General features: G+C 42.4%; 1 protein-coding gene and 1 long non-coding RNA gene across 10 annotated transcripts in view; both read right to left on the reverse strand.

Moving 5' to 3' along the window:
- The window catches only part of RARB (retinoic acid receptor beta), a 750738-nt gene that overhangs the window by 544014 nt on the left and 192607 nt on the right, over positions 1-14117 (reverse strand). The window lies entirely within an intron of this gene.
- On the reverse strand, positions 3933-4469 carry LOC146079661 (uncharacterized). Its single transcript, XR_014474679.1, has 3 exons — positions 4352-4469; positions 4153-4270; positions 3933-4065 (listed from the first exon to the last, which is right to left on the reverse strand). It is a non-coding gene; the product is annotated as an uncharacterized LOC146079661 (long non-coding RNA).

Below are 14117 nucleotides of genomic sequence, written 5' to 3' on the forward strand. Positions count from 1 at the left end.
GGTCAGTGGGTGTCAGCGATGTATGGAGTATGTTGCGAACCATGCTGTGTAGTACAGCAAGTTACTGCTGACAGCGGCGCTAAGCCGTAGTAAGTGTGCCGCTGGTCAGGGTGCTGAAAGAATGTGTTAAACTGTCTGGCGTCCCGGTCTCTGTGCGAATGATGATGTTGAAGTGTAGGTGTCTGTGTGTGTTGGCTACTGAGCGTGAGGGTGGTAGTGTGTGGCAGGCAACCTCTTGAGATGGTGCCTGCATGTGAGTGTGCTATCGTCTGAGATGTGCGTCTATCTAACGAGTGTGTCTGTGTAGTGAATGGTGCCTTGCGGGGGTGTGATTCGATCGCGGTGTGTGAATTATTATGTAACAGTGCGGCTGGTCAGCCAGATAGAATGATCTGGGCCCAGTGTTATTCCTGCCCTTTTTAGAGGTGTGTAACAGTGAAAGGTTCAGTAAGTAAGTTTATATATTTATATATATATATATATATATATATATATATATATATATATATGGTTCACATTGATAGCTTAATATTAAAGTAAAACATTTATCCATTTGTGACCAATTTATTGATACATTCTTAAAATGAGTCACATTTGCTTTGCACTGGCAATGATATTGATAAAATGACAACTAGTGTTAATTCAACCTACCACTAGGAAGATGGAAAGATGCTGTAATCACACACAGCAGGGCCAAAACTAGGAATTCTGGCGCCCAGGGCAAACAAGTAATCTGGTGGACCCCCCCCACACACACACACAAAATAATAATAACTGTGTTGTACCAAATGCAGGCAGAGTACCTAAGCAGGGGCTGGCAGCAGCAGAAGGGTCCTCGGCAGCAGCAGCAGCGGCCTGGTCCCATGTCTTTCGTCCTGTTTCTCATGCCAGGGTAGTCACTAGATTGTGACGTGATGCTGCTCCAGCCACTCTCCCTGCTCTCTCTCCCAGAAAAGCCCCTGCTGATACACAGGAGACGGAGCGGAGGTAAAGTGGGAGAAAGGGAGCGGCGGAGATGAGGGTAGATGAAAGAGTGGAGGAGCAAATGAGCGGCATTCCTGACCCCCTAACCGACCCCCCTAGTTACGGCCCTGCACACTGTGTATACAGGTACACCACCGATTTTCCGGCAACCTTTGGTCCGGAACCTCTTTTAATCCGGACAATTTTGATTTGTCCGGATTAAAGAAGTTTAGGGACCTCTTTTAATCCGGAAAAAGCAAAATTGGATTAAAAGAGGTTGATGAACTCTTTTAATCTGGAACAAGTGCAAGTGTCAGTGAGTACAGCTTCCGCATACACTGCAGGTGACACAGGAAGCATCATGGCGTCTGAGGTCAAAGCAAGTACCGCACATCGGTGGAACACACAGCATGAGCAAGTGCCACTGGGTACAGCTTCCAAGGATCCCGCAGGTGACACAGCAGGCAGCAGTGGGGCTGATATGGCGTCCAACGTCCCAGCAAGTACCGCACATGGGCGGAAGACACAGCATAAACAAGTGCCACTGGATAAAGCTTCCAAGGACACTGCAGTTGACACAGCAGGCAGCAGTGGGGCTGATATGGCATCCAAGGTCCCAGCAAGACTTTCATTCATACTGCACTTACTGTTAATGTAAATGTTAATGTAAATGTACCTGATACCTTTTTTGCTTATACAGCACGTACTACACTAATAAACAGTTTTGCATACACTACTGTGTTTATTCATTCATTAATATTATGCTGTGGCATATATTTGACTGTTTATTGCTTTAGAAATGTACTGAAGGTGCAAAATTAGTAAAAACTAGAAACCTTCGATAATCCGGCAAAATCGATAATCCGGCATGGCACTGGAACCGATGATGCCGGAAAATCGGTGGTGTACCTGTATTGTATATCAGAGAATCAGCTGAATGTAGATGCTGGTAAATATGGAATAGATTGCTGGTATATCAGGATTTGCTCTGGGACTCTTGTGGCACCTCTACTAATGAATAATGAAGAGGTTTAAAGACTAATTAAGCTATTTGAAAACTTCAATTACTCACCTACTTAAGGGGTTATCTTCATCCTCCTGATATTGACAGGCTAGTCTTCTGCCACAGCGGTGTGTAAGTATGTGTGAGACCCATGAGGGGTATGTGTTTGTGTGTGTGTGAGCCCCCCCCCCCCCCATATGTGTGTTCAGGGGCAGCAGCAGGGGAAATCAAATCTCCCAGCAGCCATCCCCCTCCCAGCATCCTCCTCCACAGTGGACAGATGAAGGGGGTGACTGGGAGTCACAGAGACCACCAGATCGGCTGGAAAACACAGGATGGTATCCACCTTTTTTTTGTCATCGGGGGAAATTTTGGCTGCAAAAATAATGCAACCACTTTAAAAAAAATTGTATACTGCAAATACAAGGGGCGTGCACACACAAGTAGAAATACAAAACAGTGTATGAGTTTTTTGTGGCCAAACCGTGCACCCAAATGGGTACACCCCTAGTATAGAAACCATTATCATTAACTTATTAGGCTTCAATTTTTATATATTATCAACCGCCGGGTTAAAATTGATATTACCAATACTGAAATCTATTACTTTTTTTAATCCTGACAGGGTACAGGGTGCATGGTGGTTGGAGCCTACATTCCCACAACACATTTGTTCCAACTAAAGAGACTTTGGTTATTTATGAACAGTTATTTAAATATCATCAGCAAATACAGTTGTTTGAACAGCTGGGACGTACTCCTGGATTTAATTTATTATTGGGACAACAAGTAATGGTAAGATGGACCCAGGGGAGTCTGTCCTTTAGCACCTTGGTCAATAAGTGTCCAATCTATTCACACACTTGTGGTCAAATCATTGAAGGCATGATTGAAACCAGTTAGATGATTACTGTGATCAATGTAAATTGAAACATTCTCAGCATCACTGTAATTTTCCCCTACACTCTGTGATAATGGCACAAATTGCAGTTTTATTAAGCGGTTTGTTTGCATTGTTCAAAAATGACATAAAAAGACACTCGGCGCAAACTGTGGCTTACTTGTGCCTGTGCCACATGGCGTATTATGGCTAGGTGTATGAGGACACATCTCTAAGCACCCAGGCTTAAGGGACTGATTCTGGTTCACTCGTAATATAGCAAGTTTGGCCCCATCCCCATGTTTTGGGGACTGCGCATGCTCTATTTTTATTTTAAAAAATATATAGTATATATATATATATTTCCCTACCTCAAGGATGTACGTTATTAGGCCTGAAATAATTAGGTCCACGTGATAACTAGAATGGGCATAGCAGAGGGGAAGATGTATGGAGCAGTGATAGTGCTTTAGGCCCTTCTATCAGCTCCAAACTGTTAAGTGTATGAAGGGTTTCTGAAGGGACAGTTAGGAGCTGATAGGATTGTCACTTTATGACTTCTCCCCCCCCCATCACTGCGTCATACATCTTCCTCCCTCTTGTGTTCTCTTTGCACTTATATTTTTTGCACTAATAAATGTTTACCAAGCCATTTTGTACCTGTATGTCAAGTTTTGAAAACATGCACGAAAGTTTTTTTGACATGTTTTATAATTATACTTCAAGTATACAAAAAATGAATAAACACAAACTGTTCAACCAGCAATATTTCTCTGTGTCCCCTACTGCAACATTGATGTAAGGTTTTGAGTTATTGTGGCTCTTATCCGCTCTGCGGCAACGCTATGCACCCCCTCATAGCCTGCTGCATCATGTACGTTTCCCAACAACTCCTGGTCCAGCACCTTCCACTCAGGAAGAAAGTTTTCCTTTTGCAGCTCACATATATTGTGCAGAATGCAGCAAGCTGCGACAATATCTGGCATGATTTTTAAGTCCACATCATTCCTCTTCATGAGGCAACACCAGCGTCCTTTTAATCGGCCAAAAGCATTTTCAACTGCCATACGGCAGAACTTAGGGCATGGGTATATGCAATCTGTTGTGGCGACAGTTGAACATGCTGGGTGTAGCCCTTCATCAGCCAGTGCTGCAAGGGGTAGGCTGCATCACCAATGAGGTGGACCGGAATTTCCACACCATCAACAGTCACCGATTTCTGTAAAAAGAATTATATATATTCCTGGTTCAAAACATAAATATTGGTTTATGGGTGAACATAAAGTGTAGGGTACAAATTTCTTACCTCTCTAGGGAACAGACATCCACCTAGCTGGTCCTCCGCAATACTGTACAGATCTGAATTGGCTAGCACCCTCGCATCATGTGACCTACCGGGCCAACCTATGAACACATCTGTGAAACTAAAAAGAATGGTATATTACATATTGTTCCTCCAAAGAAAATGCCCACCCTTTCAAAAAAAATAGTAAACTATTGTTTACCAGTATTTATGGTCCACTACAGCTTGCAGGACAATAGAATGCCACCCCTTGCGGTTATAGTAGTCTGCGGGATTATCACGGGGGGCAATGATGGGAATGTGGGTACCATCGATTGCTCCACCACACTGAGGATATCCATGCCTCTTGAATCCCTTGACAGTGTCCTCTAGCCGCTGTCCTTGTGGCAAGGATATAAAGCGCTGGTATAGGGTTTTCAGCAATGCCCGTGTGACTTGGTATACAATCTTGCACACTGTGCCAATTCCTACACCAAATAGACAAGAGAGTGTTCTATACTCTCCAGGGGTAGCGTACCACCAAATAGCAATTGCTAACCTCCTGCTGGGCTCAATAGGCTTCCTGAACTTGGTGGTCTGCTTCGTGATGGCAGGGGACAGTAGTTCCAAAATATAGAAAAATGTAGCACGGGACATTCTGAAATGTGCCATCCACTGCTCATCCTGGAAACTTAGAAATGTCTGCATGAAAGCCTCCCCATGTCTGCGATCTCTCATCCACATTCTTCTGGTTGGTGCAGTGCTCATTTTCAGGATGGTGGAAACACTCTCTGATAACAGCACTATCCTCCTCCTCAAATAATGGCGACGAGCACTCTCCCTCTCCGCAAAGAATTGGGTCCTCCTCCTCCAGCGCAGCAGTAGGTAGCAGAGTGTTATAAGCTGCATCAAGCTGTCCATGGCAGAATAGTACAGCAAAATACTGCAAAATGTCTGCAAGTCCAGCATAGACACAGCGGTACTTGTGGAGTATCACGGCTCCCACGACCTGCATCGTATGCAGATCGTATGCTAAAAATCGCATCGCATCGCATACGATCAAATCGCATGCGATGCGATCGCACCCGATTTTGCACTGAAATGCATCAGAATACATTGAAATGTGTATTAAACTTGTGAAATGCCCCCAAATGCCATTTTTCATAGTGCACCACCCCCACTATCAACGTCAACCCGAGGCGTGGCGAGCGCAGCGAGCCCGCGAGGGGCGGCGGTACGCGTCCTACGACCTTTTCATACCCCCACTATCCACGTCGGCGTGGAGTTGAGAATAGAAAGTGTGGCGAGCGCAGCGAGCCGCCAAGCCCGAAGCGTGGCGAGCGCACGCGGATACCTTCACAGCTATATGCGTCCCCTTGCGGGCTTCACAGGTATCCGCTGCGCTCGCCACGCTTCGGGTTCGGTGGCTCGCTGCGCTCGCCACACTTTCTATTCTCAACTCCACGCTGACGTGGATAGTGGGGGTATGAAAAGGTCGTAGGACGCGTACCACCGCCACTCGCAGGCTCGCTGCGCTCGCCACGCTTCGGGTTGACGTTGATAGTGGGGGTGGTGCACTATGAAAAATGGCATTTGGGGGCATTTCACAAGTTTAATACACATTTCAATGCATTTTGATGCATTTCAGTGCAAAATCGGGTACCATCGCATCGCATCGGATGCCATCGTATGGCATCCGATGCGATCGCATACGATTTTTGAGCAAAAATGCTCAAAAATCTGTAAAAATCGTATCGCATCTTATGCCACTACATATGGCATGCGATGCCATACGATGGGAGCCGTGATACTCCACAAGTACTGACACAGCTACTCTCTCAGACTCCACTGCTGCAATGCTGTAAGAAGTCCCCACCCACCACCCCTCCCCTTTGTCCCCTTTGTGACTTCAAACTGGTTTGGACTGGAAAAAAGCTATGTCTTGTGGGCATTCTTGGGATTTTTCAAAGTTTACCCGGGTTTAGTGTAAAAGGCTCCGACACGGGTATAACACGGGTCTATGTGCAGTGTGAACAGTGTTTTTACCCGTGTCTTACACGGGTATGATCCGTGTTCAAAAACCCGTGTTTAACACGGGTTTCAGATGGAAAAGGGGTATCAGGGGCAGAAAGAGGTCCTAACAGCAAACATCTCAGTTTTAGATGTGATTATTCCTAAACATCAATCTCAGTTAAAAGAGGCTTGGCAGTCTCACTAACAGAGGATTTTTGGTGCTGAAATGTCAGGACCTCACAATAAGCACTAGTAATAGAGGTTTCCCATGTATCCAGGTTTGACAACATGTATAAATGTTAAATACAGTATAACTCCAGAATCCAATGCAAAATTTATTGAATTTCATCTAATGATTATTTACAGGAGGTGGGGTATTTATTAAAGCTCGGAGAGAGATTAGAGGGATAACATTTGTGAGAGATTAAGTACTACCCAAACAGTTTATACCTTACATTTTATAGGCTATGTCTGGAAAATCTATAGAAGCCTATTGGTTGGTACGTTATCTCTCAAAATCTTTACCTCCCTCCAAGCTGGACACTCTTTTAGTCTACTTTGAAAGAGATCATTCTATGGCAAAAATAACCTCTTGGTACACCTTGTTCAAAATCACCAAAAGTACTGACAAACTGGTTGAGTTTATATATTCTGTGCTGATAACTCTACAGCACAGATTACAGAATGCCTATTTTTCTCATGCATCTGCTCTATCTAAAAATAAGTTTGAATAGTCTTTAGTAATTTTATAGAACAAGTATAATTTAGGATAAAGGAAATTCTCTGTTAATCCTGCTTATATTCTAAAGGTGCATACACATTATGTGATAATCATTAACTACTGTATATGTACAATACTAATAACATAAACAATATAATCATGCATATCGGCTAATGTGTACGCACTATATAGTGGAAGGCACCTGGCCAGTTGGTGAAGTATCTGAGTCTCGGTATTTGGAGAAAAATACACTGCCGTTCATAATTTTGGGCTCACTTGGAAAATTGTCTTATTTTTTAAAGAAAAAGGCGTTTTTTTCAATGAAGATAACATTAAATAAATCGGAAATACACTCTATACATTGTTAATGTGGTAAATGACTATACTACTGTAGCTGCAAACGTCTGTTTTTTAAAGGAATATCTAAACAGATGTATAGAGGCCCATTTTCAGCAACCTTCACTCCAGTGTTCTAATAGTACATTGCTAATTGCGTTAGAAGACTAATGGATGATTTGAAAACCCTTGAAAAACCATTTTGCAATTTCTGAAAACGGGTTTGCTTGTTAGAGATGCTATAAAACTTGCCTTCCTTTGAAGTAGTTGAGTATCTGTAGCATCACATTTGTGGGTTCATTTATACTCTTAAAATGGCCAGAAAAAAGAGAACTTTCATGTGAAATTCAACAATCAATTCTTATTCTTCAAAATGAAGGCTATTCCATGCGAGACATTGCTAAGAAATGTAACATTTCCTACAACAGTGTGTACTACTTCCTTCAGAGAACAGCACAAACAGGCTCTAACCAAAGTAGAAAGAGAAGTGGAAGTCACCAGTGCACAACTGATCAAGAAGAAAAGTACATTATAGAATCTAGTTTCAGAAATAGAGGTCTCACAGACCCTCAACTGGCAGCTTTATTAAATGGTACTCACAAAACGCCAATGTCAAAGTCTACAGTGAAGAGGAGACTCAGGGATTCTGGCCTTCTAAATAGAGTGACAAAGAAAAAGCCATATCTGAGACTGACCAATAAAAAGAAAAGATTAATATGGGCAAAAAAACACAGACATAAAAGAGAAAGATTGGAAAAAAGTGTTATGGACAGACAAATGGAAGTTTGAGGTGTCTGGATCACACAGAAAAACATTTGTGAGATGCAGAACAAGTGAAAAGATGCTGGAAGAGTGTCTGATGCCATCTGTCAAGCATGGTGGAGGTAATTTGATGGTCTGGGGCTGTTTTGGTGTTGGTAAAGTGGGAGATTTGTCCAAGGTAAAAGGGAAGAAATCACTCCATTTTGCAATGCCATGCCATACCCTGTTAACAGCACTTGATTGGAGACAATTTCCTCTTCCAATAGGACAATGACCCAGAATACACCTCCAAATTATGCAAGAACTATTTAGGGAAGAAGCGGGCAGCTGGTATTCTGTCTGTAAATGGAGTGACCAGCGCAGTCACCAGATCTCAACCGCATTGAGCTGTTGTGGGAGCAGCTTGACTTTATCGTTCGCAAGAAGTGCCCATCAAGCCAATACAACATGTGGGAGGTGATTCAAAAAGAGTGGGGAGAATTTCTTGAGATTACCTCGACAAATTGGCAAAGGTCTCCAATGCTGTAAATGCTGCAAAGGGAGCATTTTTTGACGAAAGCAAATTTGAAGGGACAAAATTATTATTTCATATAAAAGCATTATTCCTAACCTTGCCAATGTCTTGACTATAGCCCTTATTCTGGTTCACTTGCAAAGGCAAATTCCTTCTCAAATGGACAAACCATGTACACTGCAGGCATAGGCGTGCGCACAGGGGGTGCCAGGGGTGCACAGGCACCTCCTAATGATGGGCACCCCCCTCACAATTGCAGCCAGAGCCGACATCGGGGAGCAAGCTCGGGCCGGCTGCAGTGTGTGACAGACGTGGCCGAGGCTGCTGCAGCAGGATACTACAGTACTATCTGTATCTAGTGACGCCCCTGGCTGCCTCTAGGGGGAGCTGACGTGCACAGCTTCGCTGCCTGGGTGAGGAGGGACGGAGGAGTGAGGACTTCCTGCCTGCTGATTGAAATTTGCTGCAGGTGTGCTCAACTTATCGGGACTCGGGAGGTGCTGTAACAGGGGTATTTGTATATTATCTGGGCAGTCTATGGCTTTGTTTTATGGGGGGGGGGGTGTATAAAAAGTTTTTTTTATATTTGTCTTTAATCATGCTGCCTGCTTTTTATTATGTCAAAAAGGTGTGTGTGTATGTATCAGCTTTTTGTATGTATACTGCATGTGTGTCTGCATAGAGGGGCTGTGTATACTGTATGTATGTTGTGTGGGTGTGTGGGAGGGGGCTCTGTGTATACTACAATACATCTGTGTGTGTGTATGTGTGTGCATGCTGTGCCTGTATGTATAATGTGTGTGTGTGTGTGTGCATGCATAGAGGGGGTGTATGTGTGTATATGTGTGAGCATACTGTAGGGGGCTGTGTATATGTATACTATGTGTGTGGGGGCTCTGTATGTATATACCTGTGTGTGCATAGGGGGCATGTGTGATGGGCATTACAGTGTGTGGCATTATGCTTAATAATAGGCAATGATGAACATGCCCAGTAAGCGGTGATGGACACGCCCCTCCAATGGTGCACCCCCTAAGAAAATGGGCTGCGCACGCCTATGACTGCAGGTGGGGCAGATGTAACATGTGCAGGGAGAATAAGATTTGGGTAGGTTTTAGTTCAAAGTGAGATCTATATTGCAGTGTAAAAATGAAGCAGACAGTATTATCCCTGCACAGAAACAAAATAACTCACCCAAATCTAATTCTCTCTGCACAAGTTACATCTGCCCCCCTGCAGTGCATATGGTTTTGTCCATTTGAGAAGGAATTTGCCTTTGCGAGTGAACCAGAATAATGGCCTTTTATTAATTCTTGCACTGATTTGATACTTGATTGCACATCATCGGTATGTAGTTTTTGTCTTGACATTCAGAACAATGACAGTGAACATGTCAACATGAACATAATGCCAACATGGTCCTGAAAGAAAAAACATTAAGGAAGACATGGATTAAGGAATTGCAGGCCTTTTTGACTGATGGTCATTAGGTTATTATCGGGCTATCAATTAAAGCCCTTTTTATAAGGGAAAATAATTCCTTCTTTCGCTGATAGCACATGATATCCAGGATCTGCATCAATGGCACGTGTGTTATCACCACTTTTTAGGCCACTAATCTGGGATTACGCTTTGTGTGCCTAACCAATAAAGGCCAGCAATCAGGGCTATTTGGATAGCTTGGGACAATTCATTAGCCGCAGTAGTTCAACACGGCTAATTGGATATCACCCTACAGTATGTCAGTATTGACAATTCTGGTGTCAACATTACATACCAAACCCAACAGAATCATACTGTATCATATAATTTGCTGATTCATTTGAAGAATTGAATTCAAAGCACTGGATTTTAAGTTCTTAATGACATCAAACAGCAAAGAAATGTGATTATCAGAATGGGTAATGGCTGAATATCTCCACCAGGCAAAAAAATACTGTATAATGCATATGCTGTCCTAATCAAAATAAACAGAGACAATGGACACATCAATATATGTCTGTGCTGGTCTTCATGATGGAAAATTCATAATGTACAGTACAAACATGGTATAAATCTATGAGCAGAATTCATTATCTTCAAATAGCTGATCACTGACCCACATAACAGAAATTTTCCAATCGGATCCCTCCCAGCACCCCTCACAGCATGTACGTCATCAAACGCATGTGCAGATAGGACAAAGGTCATAAACAGGAAAGTGCTATCATTGCAAAGCACAGCTATTACTGCAAGAGTTGTCCTTTGTGATTTTATTCATCCATACAGCATTTATACATGCAGTGATTGTTGGGATGGATTGATACATTCCACCCAGTGTCAGCGGAGAAAATTTTTATTATTATAATTTTATTTATAAGGCGCCACAGGTGTTTCGCAGCGCCGTACAAAGGAACAATACAGGTCAAGAATCACAATGCTAACATTCCAAATGTCAACAGTTAAGATGTTCACTTTGTTAAATTGTTGTCAGCCAAATTGTCAACTTTGTTAGAATGCCGACATGTGAATCTTCAATAATGTCAGAATGTCGACATAAGGGTTATGATGCCGGTCGAGAGTAAGGGTAGGGAAAAGGAGTTAATAAAAAAAAAATGCTTACCAGAACACCAAGAGAACACAACTGTGACACAAAATGACAGTCACTTGACCACCAGGACCTGGAAGCCATGCTGGAGTAGGTAAGTCATACTGGGCCACCAGGACCAATATGTCCACATTCTAACATTATGATCATGCTGACATAATGACTGTCAACATATCAACCCACACCCGTAAACATACAGGAAAATAAAGAATTACCATAGTTATTAGAGAAATATGTAAATTGCTCAGATTACAGATTTACTATACAGAAGAGGTTTTCAGTCAGTCAATCAATGTTCTATACAGAGAAGCATGAAGAGACTGTGTCGATAATTTGATATTTGACACTTGTATATTGTGTTTGACTAAGGCCCTTATTCTGGTTCACTCGCAAAGGCAAATTCCTTCTCAAATGGACAAAGCCTTGTGCAATGCAGGGGAGGCAGATGTAACTTGTGCAGAGGGAATTAGATTTGGGTGGGGTTTTACTTCAAAGTGAGATCTATAGTGCAGTGTAAAAATAAATCAGCCAGTATTTACTCTGGATACAAACAAAATAACTCACCCAAATCTAACTCTCTCTGCACATGTTACATCTGCCCCCATGCAGTGCACATTTGAGAAGGAATTAGCCTTTGCGAGTGGACCAGAATAAGGGCCTAAGTCTGTATAAACAACTGAACACAATTTACACTGGAAACAAATCTGTTGTTGCAATACAGATTCAGAGACTCAGTCGCACATAGATATACAAGAGTCATCACTTAAATCCTCAGAGTCATCAACCTACAAAAGATGGTGTGGTCTCACAAGGGAGGAGCGTGGCCACACAATAGTACCCTCAATTCAAATTACGCAACAAATTACGCAACAAATTACGCAACACAGCAGCACAATCTTATTCCTGTAGTGCAGCTGATTCATATTACACCACACACAGTATTGCCCATTATTCAAATGATGTCCCATAAAGTAGTGCTCTTTAATCACATTACACTACACAGTAGTGCCCCTTATACACATTATGCTGCACAGTAGTACCCCTTATAAATAATGCCCACAGTAATGCCCCTCACACATAATGCCCAGAGTAGTGTGAAACATAATTCCCACAGTAACAGTGCCCCAAACATATAAAGCAAACAGTAGTAGTGCCACACATAATGCCCACAGTGTTAGCCACTGTCACTTCAGACTCCTTCTCGGACGTATGGCAGATTATGACACGCGACATCCGCCGCTGTAGCGTCTGGTTAGCTGGTCCACGCGACATCCACCGCTGTAGCGTCTGGTTAGCTGGTCGCTCTGCAACCAGAGATGCTGCTCAGTCACTTCTGCATCCGGAACTGGCAGGTGTCTAATTACCATGACACTTAGATGCATGCCAACCGCAGCTGGAGCCACTCAGGCCCAGAAGGTTGGGCTGGCAGGCGCTTCCCTGATTGCAAGCTTGTGTCGCTTGTGTGATTAGATTGCTTTCTTCGTTTTTGCGGTGGTCTGCCGCTCTCTTTGGTTTCCATTACTTCGTTTAAGGTTCCTTAAGACAGTTCTCCATTTGTACTTTCTGTAGGGATAATTGGCTCTTTGTCCCCTGTAAAACCTGGTGGCAACAGAGTTGGGGCGGACCTAATTCGCCCCTTAAAACATGGCTATTTTAGGTGAATCCTAGTATCGCAGGAGCAAGTAATTCCCAAAAAGGTCAACAGAGTCAGTCTAGGTCACGGCTTTGGTTAAAACCCACATCATAACACACAGTAGCAGTGCCCCTTAAACACAACAGCCACAGTAATAAAGACACAAATAAAGCACATAGTAGTAGTGAAAAAAATTCTGCAGTAGTAGTGCCATATATAATGCCCACAATAGTAATGCTACAAAAATGCACACAGTGTTAGTGACACACAAATGCCCACAGGGGTAGTACCAAATACAGTATAATGCCCACAGTAGTAGTGGCATAAATAATGCCCATGGTAGTAGTGAACAAAAATGCCCACAGCAGTAGAGCCACGCATAATACTCAAAATAGTGTTGTCCCTTATACATAATATGTCCACAAGAGGGGAGAGGGGGGGTTGCGTTACATACACTGCTGATTCAAGCTGGTGGCGCCACTGTCACAGGTGCAACTGGGAGGAGGGGGAGAAGAGAGGCTCCTCAGAAATGTTGATAAAATAGAGACATGCTTTGATGTGTGATTATTTATATATTTATATAGATATAGATATATATCTAAATATATAGATCTATCTTGATGTGTGATTATTTATATATTTATATATATATAAATATATATATATATATATATATATATATATATATATATATATATATATATATATATATATATATATATATACACACACACACACACACATACTGGTTTTCATGTTGTACGGGGACCAACTTTCTGATCATCACTTGTGGGGACCACCCTTTCTAAACATTCTAGAAGTATGAAAAAAATCAGTAACTGTATCCATAGCTTTACTAACTTATACACAACTTCAATTATCTAAATTTATGAAGTAATGTTCTGACCATGCTTAGTGGGGACCTGAAAAAACCCAAGTGAACATGGCTAATGGGGACCTCATTTCCATTTTATTTGCATAGTTCACACACATTCACCTTTGACTAGTGGGGACCTTGCAACAAGTACATTACTAATGACATATGACAGCATCTTTATCAAGTAAATGCTTAGATTATTTGTTACAAAAAGGATTTTAAAAGTGAATCTACATTTAAGAATTGAATGATTCATTACCTGGACATCAATAACAAAATCACATGTATAGAACCCTAATGCTTTGTACCCTGTAGTCATTTTCACAATATTTAAGAATTTACTAATACATGTAAGGTAATCCGCGTCCGCTCGCCACGCTTCGGGCTCGGTGGCTCGCTGTGCTTGCCACACTATATAACATCAACTCCACACCAACGTGGATAGTGGGGGTATGAAAGCGCACGCTACGCTTCGAGGTGACGTGGAGAGTGGTGGTGTTTTACCATATTAACTATTGAGATCGCATCTCACATTTCACATCTCAT

Source organism: Crinia signifera, chromosome 5, assembly GCF_055691185.1.
Source record: "Crinia signifera chromosome 5, ASM5569118v1, whole genome shotgun sequence".
Taxonomy (NCBI): Eukaryota; Metazoa; Chordata; class Amphibia; order Anura; family Myobatrachidae; genus Crinia; species Crinia signifera.